The sequence below is a fragment of the Danio rerio genome, chromosome 24, assembly GCF_049306965.1.
Source record: "Danio rerio strain Tuebingen ecotype United States chromosome 24, GRCz12tu, whole genome shotgun sequence".
In the NCBI taxonomy this organism is placed as follows: Eukaryota; Metazoa; Chordata; class Actinopteri; order Cypriniformes; family Danionidae; genus Danio; species Danio rerio.
In genome coordinates, this window is record NC_133199.1 from 4,207,428 (window position 1) to 4,220,774 (window position 13,347).

General features: G+C 37.6%; 1 protein-coding gene and 1 long non-coding RNA gene across 7 annotated transcripts in view; one reads left to right on the forward strand and one right to left on the reverse strand.

Moving 5' to 3' along the window:
• adarb2 (adenosine deaminase RNA specific B2 (inactive)) overlaps positions 1-13,347 on the reverse strand; it is a 597,874-nt gene that overhangs the window by 483,159 nt on the left and 101,368 nt on the right. The window lies entirely within an intron of this gene.
• The window catches only part of LOC141380808 (uncharacterized), a 99,134-nt gene that overhangs the window by 13,241 nt on the left and 72,546 nt on the right, over positions 1-13,347 (forward strand). Inside the window, exon 3 of the long non-coding RNA XR_012399666.1 lies at positions 9,439-9,529. This is a non-coding gene — a long non-coding RNA (uncharacterized lncRNA). The remainder of the gene's footprint in view (positions 1-9,438; positions 9,530-13,347) is intronic.

The window sequence follows — 13,347 nt, forward strand, 5'->3', positions numbered from 1 at the left end:
CGATAATCCAGTTTTAATTCACATTTTTGGATGGAGGCATAGCTACAGTCACTTTAAGCTGAATACTAATACCTTGAAACATATCTAGCCAAATATGTGCTGTCATCATGGAAAAGATTAAATAAATCAGTTATTAGAAATGAGATATTAAAACTATTATGTTTAGAAATGTCTTGGAAAAATCAAACAGATAGTGGGGGGAAATAAACAGGGCTATAATTCAGGAGGGCTAATAATTCTGACTTCAAATCTATAATGCGGGAAAAGTATGTTTAAGCTCTTCAGAAACAACAGTGTATAATTGTTGTGCTGATATCATTTTTTGATATTAAATGACAAAGAGATTTGTTTTGTTATTTGGGGGAAACAATTTTAAATGTCATCAAAGATTTAGACTAAAACATGTCTATATGTTGTTAATTCTGATTTATAAACATTAAATTTGGACTCATTTTTATGTCAAGATTTGATGAAGATGTCTGCATATCAGGATTTTTATTATTTAATTTTCAATAAGGATGCTTTGACATGAAGAAATTAAGTTAACTTATTAGTTTTTTAAATTTAAGTTGTTTTAAAAAAAGAGTTTCTTTCAATAAGTAGTTTGAACAAACAGCAAACATATTTATTTGAGTGTATTTTTTTATTAATTAATATTTTTAGTAACAAAAGTGTAACTTAATATTTTTTGGGTTGGTTTGACTGATGTATGTTGAGATGACAAGAAAAGTTGATTTGACACAACAAAAACAAATTTAGGCAAGTTTTTGTGTGTGTGTGTGTGTGTGTGTGTGTGTGTGTGTGTGTGTGTGTGTGTGTGTGTGTGTGTGTGTGTGTGTGTGTGTGTGTGTGTGTGTGTGTGTGTGTGTGTGTGTGTGTGTGTGTGTGTGTGTGTTAGAATCAGAATTATCCCATACATTTTTCTAGTCTTACTCTGGCTTCCACACAATTCCTTCATGTTGTCCCAAACACAAATCTATTAAGTTAAGATAAACATTTTTGCAAATTTAACATGATTGAGTATAAAACAATTAAGTTGTCCCCCCAGTTGTTTAAACTGATTTTAAATAAGTATTTGAACAAGCAGTGGGGCGGCACGGTGGCTCAGCACTGTCGCCTCACAGCAAGAAGGTCACTGGTACGAGTCTTGGCTGGACCAGTTGGTATTTCTTTTGCATGTTCTTTCCATGTTACCGTGGGTTTCCCCCACAGTATAAACACATGCGCTATAGGGGAATTGAATTAACTAAATTGGTCGTAGTGTATGAGTGTGAATGAGAGTGTAGGGGTGTTTCCCAGTTCTGGGTTGCAAGCGGAAGGGCATCCGCTGTGTAAAACATATGCTGGAATAGTTAGCGGTTCATTTCTGTGTGGAGACTTCTGATAAATCAGAGACTAAGCCGAAGGAAAATGATTGAATGAACAAGCGACAAAAAAAAGCATGTTTTGCATGCAAGATTCACTCAGCACATTATTAAAAAAGAAAAGTGTAATCAAAATATAATGTTCAATTAGAAATACATTAGATTATGGAAATTAATAGTGTTCCAAATGTTTCATGGTGGCTATAACAATTTGCAAGGAAGGATCATGAAACTGGTCTAATGACAGCCTCTCAGACTCCTCAGGAATCTTAATGACTTGTGCACTTTTTTATTTGGTCATTAAGATAATCGCAATGATGATTCATCTTTTAGCACCAGCAAATCATCACACATTTGAACACATCATATTTTGCTGTGAACAATCTGACATCAGGTCCTGCATACATATGTATACTGCACATGTAAAACTGTAGGTTTATGTAAACCATGAACACGGCATGCTGTGATTTCAATTCCCTCCGCTCATTTGCATGTCTCTTATGACAGTAAGTGTGCGTCTGTTATTTACTTATTGTGTTCATGGCGCGGATTGTGTATTCCTCCTGTGTGTGAAAAATGAGGCATGAAACAGCGTTGTCATGCTGAACAGAATTTTAATTACTGACTGTCGCTCTCCGCCAGTGTTAGTACGCCCCAGCAGCTCCGAAACAACTGCGAAATAACCCGACGTGAGGCAAGTCGCCATCATTACAGACGCTACCGGCTCCCTTCTAAAAGCTGCAACACAATTAAAAACCCGGCAGACGAGCTACCATTACACCTCCTTGGTTTAAAAATACAAAATATAAATAAATAAATAAACTAATCAATTCCTAACCACGGCGTCCATCTGGATTATGAAGTCTGGAAGCAAAAAAGGTATTTTGATGAAGGCTCGTTCATTTGCATTTAAAATGTGAGTTTTAATTGAGACTGTTTGGATAATTAGAAAGGAGAAATAGCGTTTTTTTTTTTTGCTCTCGTGTGAGACAGAAGCTTCTGCCAGGCAACCATGACAGCACACCCGATCCCCGGCAAAACCTGTGCATCCAGGCCTCTCAACCAAGGTTAAAGAGACTCATCAAAATAAGCCCTATTCATTAGCAGACTTCGCTTTGCTAACAGCTCCACGCCAGCCGCCAGAGCTATTGCACTCACACACACACAAACAAACACAAATAGTTGAAGTCAAAATGATTAGCTCCCCTGTGAATTTTATTTTATTTTCCAGACATTTCCCAAATGATGTTTGACAGAGCAAGGAATTTTTCACAGTAATTCCGATAATATTTTTTCTTCTTGAGAAAGTCTGATCTGTTTTATTTTTGTGAGAATAAAATTATTTATTAATTTTTTAAAACCATTTTAAGGTCAATATTATGGCCCGTTTCCACTGAGACGTACAGTACGGTACAGTACAGGTTGGTACGGTTCACCGTTATCAGGCTTGCGTTTTCACTGCTAAAAGGGTACAATGGTTTCAGTCGACATCATTCTCGCTTGAGGAAATGTCAAAGTACAGCTGTACGGGTCATTCACATATCATATGTAAAGCACCTCCCACAAAACAGATGTGTTTTACACAAATACTTGTGTATAAATGTTCATTACTAACCTTTCTATGAACATGATTTGATTATAACTGCAGATCAATGATAGTTTAAAATAGCCTACTGTAACATCTGTAATTATATAAAATAGATAAATAAATAAATATATAAATGCAACACATATGAACACACACAGACCCTTACAGTCTCTGATATGTTACCAATTAAAACCTACACACATAGTTAAACATGGCAGTTTGCTCATCTCTTAGATTGCTGAAAGAATCATTTGCTCCTTTGTTTTTTCGTGCTTCACTCTCGCGTTTGTCTGTTTCTGAAAGGATCGGATGTCAGAAGTGCTTCAATAATCATGCGCACATTATTATCGTGAGCTCAAGAACCTCCTTATTTCAAATATAAACGTGCATGCGAGAAAGTGAAACCGCTCGCACTTTAGACGGCCTTGTAAACAACTACGGGGCACAGGGTAGATTCAGCTCATCTTCTTGTCTTTGTGGCTGTTCATCAAGACGGCGACAAGGTTTGTTTAAGCTCGGGTCGACCATTGCTCGTTATTATATGTATACATTATTATGGTGTAACGTCTCAGCTGTGTATTTATAATAGGCGTTTCCTTTGTTTTCATTCTCCCGTTTGTGTACACGCTGGTGATGTTTCTCTGTACACCAATAGCGTTCAGCTGCGTGTCTTGCACTGGCTTTTGGTATCCTTTTGTTTTGCTAGGTACCCTTCCGGAAGGGTACCCAAACAGTGGTATGGTATGGTACGGTTTGCTTTTTGGTACCTTTTGGGTAAAAAAAGCGTACCCAATCGTACCACTCACTGGAAATAGGCCAATTGCACCCTAATTAGCAATATTATTTTCGATTGTCTACAGAACAAACCATCGTTATACAATGACTTGCCTAATTACCCTAATTTGCATTTTTTTTTACCTAGTTAAGCCTTTAAATGTCACTTTAAGCTGAATACTAGTATCTTGAAAAATATATAGTACAATATTATCTACTGTCATCATGCTAAAGATAAAATAAATCCATTATTATAAAGAAGTAATTAAATCTATTATGTGTAGAAATTGAGGAAAAAACATATTCAGGAGGGCGAATAAGTCTTCAGCTATATATCCAGGCCCAGCATTAAATCATCTGCACCCTTGTCTTTGACGTGGGCTTCTTTTATAGCCTCACGGCCTAAATTGAGTCGTAAAGACGTGTAAAAATAATGGCGCGGCGAACCTTGTTTCAGCCACCCATTTTTATTTGGCCACAGGTCCCCGGTGGGCTGTTTGTGGCCACATTAGAACGTTGACACATTAATAAGTGCGGGGATATTTACACACGCTGACCTCCATCCTGACAGCTACGTAGCGTAGGCCTGTTGGCGAGCGCTAAACTTGAATTATGTCTAATCACCGCGAGGGCTCATACTGCGAAACGTGTTGTATGTTTACCCGTGGGATGTCGAGAGAGGAAGGTGAATAGGTGGACACACCAACACAATGGCACTCTGGTTAATCTTTAGTCCGGTGGGAGATCAGCTGATAAATCTGAAATATGACAAGCATTTTCTTCACTTTCCCCCCTCCTGGAGTTATGCATTAACAGAATGGGAGGGTTACCATTTCTTTTTCAAAAGCTGATTTCACATAGTATCCCTTATGAAAAACCCACAAGCCATGGCATTTCGAAGGCATTCACATCAAGGACGATGACTTTAATGATGGAGATGAAGATATTGGTTTAAAATGGTTTTAAATTGGGTGACACAGTGGCTTAGCATTCACAGTAAAACGGTTGCTGGATCAGGTCCCGGTTGGGTCAGTTGGCATTTCTGTGTGGAGTTTGCATGTTCTCCCTGTGTTGGCGTGGGTTTCCTCTGGGTGCTCCGGTTTCCCCCACAGTCCAAACACATGTGCTATAGGTGAATTGAATAATGAACTTTTTCAAGTGCATTAAATGTGTCTTGAAGGGGGCGGGGCTTGCCAGACACTAAAAAGCAATTGATTGGTCGTGATTTGATGGGAAACTGAAGTATCAGGCGATGTGAATGAAACCGTTGATTCATTTAGCTGACAAACTACAGGCTTTACATGTTTATATCAGTTTTCTTAATCTTCTATACGCCAATTTTGTCACTGTTTTAGAGCACACTAGCTTATAGATATGCTAAAACGTAACAGTACTGATACTAACATTTTAAAAACATTAAGTTAATTTAATGGGACGTCTCAAAAATAAGTTGTTTTTGAGAAATGCTAAAGATGAGTTAAATGTGTCAACATGTTTTTACTTAACACCAATCATCCTTAGAATATTAAGTAAAGATCACGTTGGATGAAGAGATGTAGTAAATGTTCCTCCGTAAATATCTCAAAACTTAATTTTTGATTAGTAACATGCATCGCCAAGCACTTCATATGAACAAATTTAAAGCTGATTTTCTCAATATGTAATTTTTTAACCCTCAGCTTCCGACAGATCTCCATCAAATATTATTCCTATAACCACAAACTATTAGTAACTTAAGAGTGAATCAACCATCAGTGGAAATAATACAGCTTTAATGTGTATAAATCATACTAGGTGTATATATCTCAATTTTAAACAAATTCTGTGGTCACATTAGTACATGGGATCTATGTAGAGTAATGCACTGTAATAATGCAATGAATAGCAGAAGCACTTTCTGTCCTTTCTCCTTTTCTTTGTTTTACATACACAATCCAATTTTTACATGACGTGATCTTTGATTAATAGTCTAAACAGGACAGATTTCCTATTGTCGTTATGTAATTCATTTCCGAGTATTCTATAGGGAGTAAATTATTGAAACTTGCTGAAAGTGAACTATATGTGAAGCAATTTAATGACTGTACACTTCTTGGTAGCCAGTGTTTTCAAAAATAGAGTAGCTTTTCCAGTAACAAGCGACATTTTCCTGGTGTTTGTGTCTCATTACACTGGTCACTTTACAGCCAAGCAAACAGAGACCAAGAAAGAAAACATGCTTTCTTCAAATGTCTATAAGAAATCGCATTTACTTTGTTGAATATGTTTAATTGTATGGTTTATGTTAAAGGCACAATTTGTAAGATTTGTTGTCGATAAAATACCCTGACTATCCTGACTAGTTTTTCCGACTTTGCACTGTATCAAATGTTTCAAAGAATGTTCAAATTCAGAGAAATAAGCAGTTTTACCTAGCGAAACAGATGGTGTCCCATCTAGCCATACTAGTGTTGTCACGATACTGAAATTCAGTATCAATTGGTACTGAAATTTTAAAAACGTCCATTTCCTGCTAACATTTGAGCCCTGTTGAGCAAATTCTTAAACAGCACTGATTTCTCGTAGTGTCCACATGCTCAACAGAAATGACTGTGATTGGCCGTGAAGGTCATCAGTTTACAGAACTCACCAATATTTACTGAGTGTAACAACAGATACAGGGACACTGAAGCGTTTTAAAGCCACGAAGAACAGCTGGGCTGATAATAAGCTGACATACGAGCGATCCGCTGATGAATCCTCGCAGCTTTAAAATACACTTTAAAGTGATAGTCCAGGGCATATTTTAAGGTTTAGTTGTATTTATAAGATGCAAAGCAATGTGTGCTCATGCTTCATTCGTAAAAAAATAAATAAATAAATCACTTATATATATATATATATATATATATATATATATATATATATATATATATATATATATATAACTTTGATGATATACAGCTACATAGAGTTATATTTTCTAGTTCCTCTGAAAACCCACTCTCAAGAGGCTCTGATTGGTCAGCTAGCATAACTGTTATTCGTGCATTAGAAAAGCACCATGCCCCTACAAGCACAAGCTTTTGCACTACTGTCAGTCAAAGCTGCTGTTAGTCGTATCAGTTTATGCCTGAATCAGACAGAAAAAGAAGATGACACAGCTGAACTTCACGCCTGCTCTCTAAAATAACATCTGACAAGTTTCTTTCACATATATTCGAAATAAGCATGTGTAAGTAATACAAATCGTTCACATGAGATGTAGAGATGTAGAATCCAGCAAAAGCGGTTGCATAGAGAGACACTGCAGCACTGGTGAAGAATATGAGTGTTTACAGGGGTTTGGCGGATAAATATGAATTTGTTGGTAAATTGTTAACGGTGCCAAACAGCATTTCCCCTTGTTTACATCCTTGCTACAGCACACCATTAACACTAGACACTGTGCATGTAATAGATCAATTTTAACAAATGAAAACACAGGTTGTGGCTCACAATCCACAGCTTCATCTATTATGGTTGGAGCTGCTCCTCCTTTGAGGAGGTTTTAGCCAAATCCAGCACTGAACTGGGAGATATTCTGAAAGCTGTCCTTTGTCAAATGCTAGAGCTATATACTTTTTATAATTCTCTGGAACATCATTAAAATTTAACAGTAAGCACTTCTCTCTTTGTGTCGTGTTCTTTGGAAGCCCAAATACAGAAGCAGAAGAAGCTCTGTGGAAATAGCAGCGTTTGGACGGCATTTAAACTCTCTCTGCTTTAACATTACAGCGCCTCTGGCCACTCCCCTTCACTGCGCAGGGTGTATATGCATGGTGAATGCGCATAAACTGAAGTTTTTGTGATCTCAATAGCCCGAATGTACTTTGTTCGCTATAGGCTTTGCTGAGCTAACTCTGTAAAAGCCAAGTAAATACTCAAGTAAAAGTACCATTACTTGCCTAAAAATGTAGTGCAAGTAGAGTAAAAGGATCTGTTGTAAATATTACTCAATGTATGAGTAAAAATTATACCTTTCAAAAGTACTCAATAGTAGTGAGTAATGAGCATTACGCTGTAAAAAGCTGATGCGTTAACATGTAATCCATGCATGTGTGTGTAAACGTAACATTCTGTAGTGCAGGGGTCACCAGCCCTGTTCCTGGAGAGCTACCTTCCTGCAGAATTCAGTCCCAGCCCTGTTCGAACACACCTGAACCAATAAATAGTACCTAAAGCAGCACTTGATAATTACAAACAGGTGTGTTTGGTCAGGGTTGCAACTAAAATCTGCAGGAAGGTAGCTCTCCAGGAACAGGGTTGGTGACCCCTGCTGTAGTGCATCTAATTACTGCCCAGCGGGCACACAATGTCATAAGACGTTAATTTTAAGTTAGATTTAGGTAGTGGTGTCAGGTGACCAAAATTTAATGTCTAGCCAGCATCAAAGGGCAACATTATTTTGTTTACCGATAACAACTTCAAATGACGTTGATTTTAGGTTGTGTTAGAAACTGACCAAAATCCAACGTCGAGCTAACATCTTAAATCATATTGACGTCAAATACTGACATTTATTCGTCATGTATGGCAAGCAAAAGCCAACGTCTAATAGATGTCATCGTGGTAACGTCCACACAACGCCAAGCTGTAACATCATTAGACGTTGATATTTGGTTGATTTTAGGTTGGACATTTGACACTGACCTCGGCCTGACGTTAGGTTCTCATGTCAAACAGATTTTAATTTCTAAAGAAAACGCAACGTCCTTGTGATACTAAAGTACAATGTCAATCGAACGTCATGTTGACGTCACGTTAGTATAGAATCCAGCATTATATTTTTGCAGTGTATAAGTATTTTACTCCACAAACCTGTCCATTACCAGAGCTTTCAATTCAGTGCACTATAATGAAGCGGCAGGACGGAGATTGTTGCCACCCATAAACACTCTAATTCCTTGATTCATTAGGCCTCGTTCAGCAGACAAGGTGCACAATAAATTACAGACGGTATTGGCTTGCTCGGCGGACTCCCGATTGAGACAGACTGGGAAACAGTTTATGTGTCTGCAGCCTCCACAGTTTTGGATGCCTGCTATCTCAGTTGCTCATTCCTCCGGGGAATTGGGATGTTCAGTCCCGTGTTCGTCATCGGGAAGGCTAGCCAGGATAATCTCCTTCAGAAGCGGCCATCTGTAAAGGAGACATTCACACAAACATGCGCCCCCCCCACCACACACACAAACACAACGACCACTGCTGAACCGTTTTTCGGATGTCATCCCGTCATCAGTGAACTCGTCTGTTGAAGCCTGTGGAAATGTAGCAGTCTTCAGAAATGTTTCAAAGTAGTCTGGCGCACACACACATAGACTCCAGCGTGACAGATGACTCGACTGGATCTCTTCCATTACTCAGAGTCGAGGCGGAGGAAAATCATATTTCATGTTCTTACTTCACAGTTTCATAAATACATTACTGAAAGCTTTATCATAAACAGAATAATAAAAAAATGCTGCATTCAGCGACTTTGTTAGTATACTGATACACATTGAAGTGTTTGATCAATGCGCCTAAAGCCCATCAAAGGCTGACTGGGTGGAAATGTTGCTTTCTGCATGAATTTGAAGAACATTATCCAAAGAGCTTATACTTTTTTTTCCCCTTCTTTTGACGTGTGCTTTTGAGGGGTGGCTGTACTTCAAATATCTCATTTAATCTACAAGTAACTCTTTTCATCCTCAGGTTTCCATGGCAACAAAGTGACGATGAGACAAGGAGATGCATGCATGTATTAGGAGAGTTTTGGGGAAGGTCTTTTACTAGAGGTTTGCAGGTAGGTGTTTCTCAGAAGGACGAGACTACTCCAGTATTTTGTACTCCTTTTTTTACCTAAAGTCCTAACATTTACCTATAAATAAAATTCAATGCAACTTTTAGATGAAATGAACACTAGAGAAGGTAAAATATCAGTAAGACTTTATTTTAATGGTCTCCATTGCACATTACGTTGACTGAAAGTTGCATTGCAACTACAGTACATGCCAATTAATTCTCATTTGAGTATTAGTAGACTGTCTGCTTAACATCTGCTGGTACTGCTCTTATAACAGACATTTAACTGACTATCAGAAATTTTGCTAGAATAAGTCAAATTCTACTGACCCTAACCTAACAGTCTACTTATAATCTAATGAGAATTAGCTGGCATGTAGCAATGTAACTTAAAGTCAACAATATGCGTCAAGGGGGCCATCAGTGATACCAAAATATCAGCTACTTTTGGTTGACTAGCACTTTTATTTCATGTACTTTCTTTTACAGTGCCATTTTTTGACCTCAAAAAACTTTTTGATCTTGATATTCATTCATAGTGAGCAAAATAAAATCACAAAACCAGCTTTTTAGCAGTAAATGGCATTTACAAAACATACATCCCTAAATCAAAAACGCAGTTTCAGTGTTGTGGATGTGACATTTGAAACTTAAATTCACAGCGAATGTATACACTCACCGGCTACATTATTATGTACACCTGTCCAACTGCTCGTAAATGCAAATTTCTAATCAGCCAATCACAAAGCAGGAACTCAATGCATTTAGGCATGTAGACATGGTAAAGACGATCTGCTGCAGTTAAAACCGAGCATCAGAATGGGGAAGAAAGGTCAGCTAAGAGACTTCAATTTGCACAGGCTCACTAAAATTGGACAATAGATGATTTGGAAAAATGTTGCCTGGTCTGATGAGTCTCGAATTCTGCTGCGAAATTCGGATGGTAGGGTGAGAATTTTAGGGTCAGAATTTGGTAGGCATGGATCTATCCTGCCTCAAATGGCCTCCACAGTCACCAGATCTCAATCCAAAATAGCACCTTTGGAATGTGAAGAAAAGGGAGATTTGCATCATGGATGTGCAGCCGACAAATCTGCAGCAACTGCGTGATGCTATCATGTCAATATGGAGCAAAATCTCTGAGGAATATTTCCAGTACCTTGTTGAATCTTTGCTACGAAGTATTAAGCCAGTTCTGAAGGCAAAAGGGGGTCCAACATGGTACTAATACCTAATAAAGTGGCCGGTGAGTGTATGTCAACAGTAAATTAAAACATCTGATCATATTTTCCAAAACGAAGAACCGCATACTTATGGAATCAGGGAAAAATGACACATTTCTAAACGTGCTTTATATTTAAATTGAGGGAAATTGAAAAACAATAACATCAAAGTGTGGTCAAAAAGCAAATTCAATCCAAACACACTTTCAATACTTCTATATAATCCTTCGTAGTGATGCATGCGTCTCTAAAACCAAACAAGTGGAGTAATTTAAACAACAAAACTATATACAAACAACTATAAATATGCATATAATAAATACTACTAATAACATTAAACAAATGTATTGTCATGAATAACCTGACTACAACAAATCAGGATCCAACCAAACCCGCCTAAGGTGAAGACGGCATGGGACGACCTAGTTTTTATATTTATGTAGACAATATACATTTTTTAAAAACATTTTAATCCTTACATTTTTCATATTTAATGATATTCTTGTACTGCTGTACATGCCTTTGTGTGTTATAAGCAATGAGTATGCGCGTTTTGGACCTGTAAAGGAGCATAACAGTAATGCACTCTTTAAATAACCAATAAAAACTCTGCACTATTGACTTTAGACTATAGCTTTTAGTTGGTCAACGGCATGGTCAATTTCAGTTGCCTCAAAATATCAATGCACCAACAATGTATCATTTAAAAATATCTTCATATTTGTTCCAAAGATAAATGTCAACCATTAAAATTGGGGTGAATCAATCATTATCTTATCTTTAATAGTATCTACTTCTCTTCATTTAGTTTTAGTAAAACTCTGATGTACATATTACATCCTTCCAAGCGAACATCTCACGCATCAAATTGTCCTTTTAGAAAAAAATGCAGGATGAGGTAACTGACGCCTCTCTTGTCTTTCTTGGATGAAAGCCGCCTTACTGGGGTATTTATCACTCCCGTGCCCCTAATTAGCATCCAATTAAGAATTCCTTTTGTGCAGCCAATGTAATTCCACACAATGTTGACTCCCTGTGGAGGAAGCGGGCAGCGAATTTGACTCCTAAACACTTTCAGGCCAAATCTCTCAACCCTCGCCAGATCACCCAACCAAGAGTGTCAAGGATTTCCAGAGAAGAAGTAGAAATCGTTGATATTGTAACACATTTGAAGCTTATTTGGGAAGATTAGACACTGAATTAGTTTTGAAAAATTGATATGGTTTCTAAAATCATTTCAGTCTACACTGTTGGGTTCCACACATTCGATTTGTGTTAGGACAACATGAAGGAATTCAGTTAACCTATTAGTTTTTTTACTAATTTAAGTAGATTGAACATAAAACAATTAGTTTGTCCCCAAATAAAACTTAATAATTGTGCTGTCTTGGCTCATTTTCAACAAGTAAATTTTTTGAGTACAGCGGCCCGATCCGTACCTGGATGGGAGACCACATGGTTAGGTTGCCGGAAGTGGTGTTAGTGAGACCAGCAGCTCAACCTGGGGTCTGTGTGGGTCCTAACGCCCCAGTATATTGAAGGGGACTCTATACTGCTCAGTAGGCACCGTCTTTCAGATAAGATGTTAAACCGAGGTCCTGAGTCTCTGTGGTCGTTAAAAATCCCAGGATGTCCTTTGAAAAAGAGTAAGAGTTTAACCCTGGCATCCTGGACAAATTTGCCCACCGGCCTACGATCATAATGGCCTCGTATGCGTCCCCACATCATAATTGGCTTCATCACTCTGTCTCCTTTCCACCAATCAGTTGGTGTGGGGTCTGGCGCAATATAACTGCCACCGCACAGGGCTCGAAATTAACTTTCTTACTTGGTAGCACCGGTGCTCCCAACCTGAAATATTAAGGAGCACCAGAAAAAATTTAGGAGCACCCACCAAAAATGAATGATATTGACAAGTTGTATATTAAGGGATTTATTGTATTTGAAAACAACATCAATTGGGACTAACAAAACCCAGAAACAACTATCTAACTAATGCTGTGATGACTTAATATTTGTGCAATAATTCTAAAATGAATGTTGAATAATTATAAAATATTAATGATGACGATGATGACAATAATACTAATAATGAAATATATTTCTCTTCATCATGCTGCCTTGAATGTGCTTTAATGTGAGTTATCTGCTATATAAAGTCCTACTGTTACTTTATGAAAAATAAATTGATGGTTTGCCTCAAACACAAATGAAACATTGTGGTAAGAAATATTTATTTTGTACTATTGTTTTTATATGCATGTCAATTTAATAAAAACTAGCCTATTTCTGCTACAAAACAAACAAAATAATATAATTAAAATAAGTAATTAAATAGAAAAATAATATACACCTCAAGAAAGAACGGACAAAAGAAAGTAAGAAAAGTCTCACTTTTAAAAGTTTTGGTTTCGGTTCGTGTCGTTTTAATGCTCAGCCTCGTTACACGCTGAATTACATTTTTCTGTGTTTGTGGAAAAGCATGCAAGTCAGCCGGCCCAATATATGAGGGGGGCAGAGCAGGATTCTCCCGATGACCACCGGCGCAATACTGTTCTTTGTTATAACCAGCATCAGTTTAAACGCAGTAAAGGCG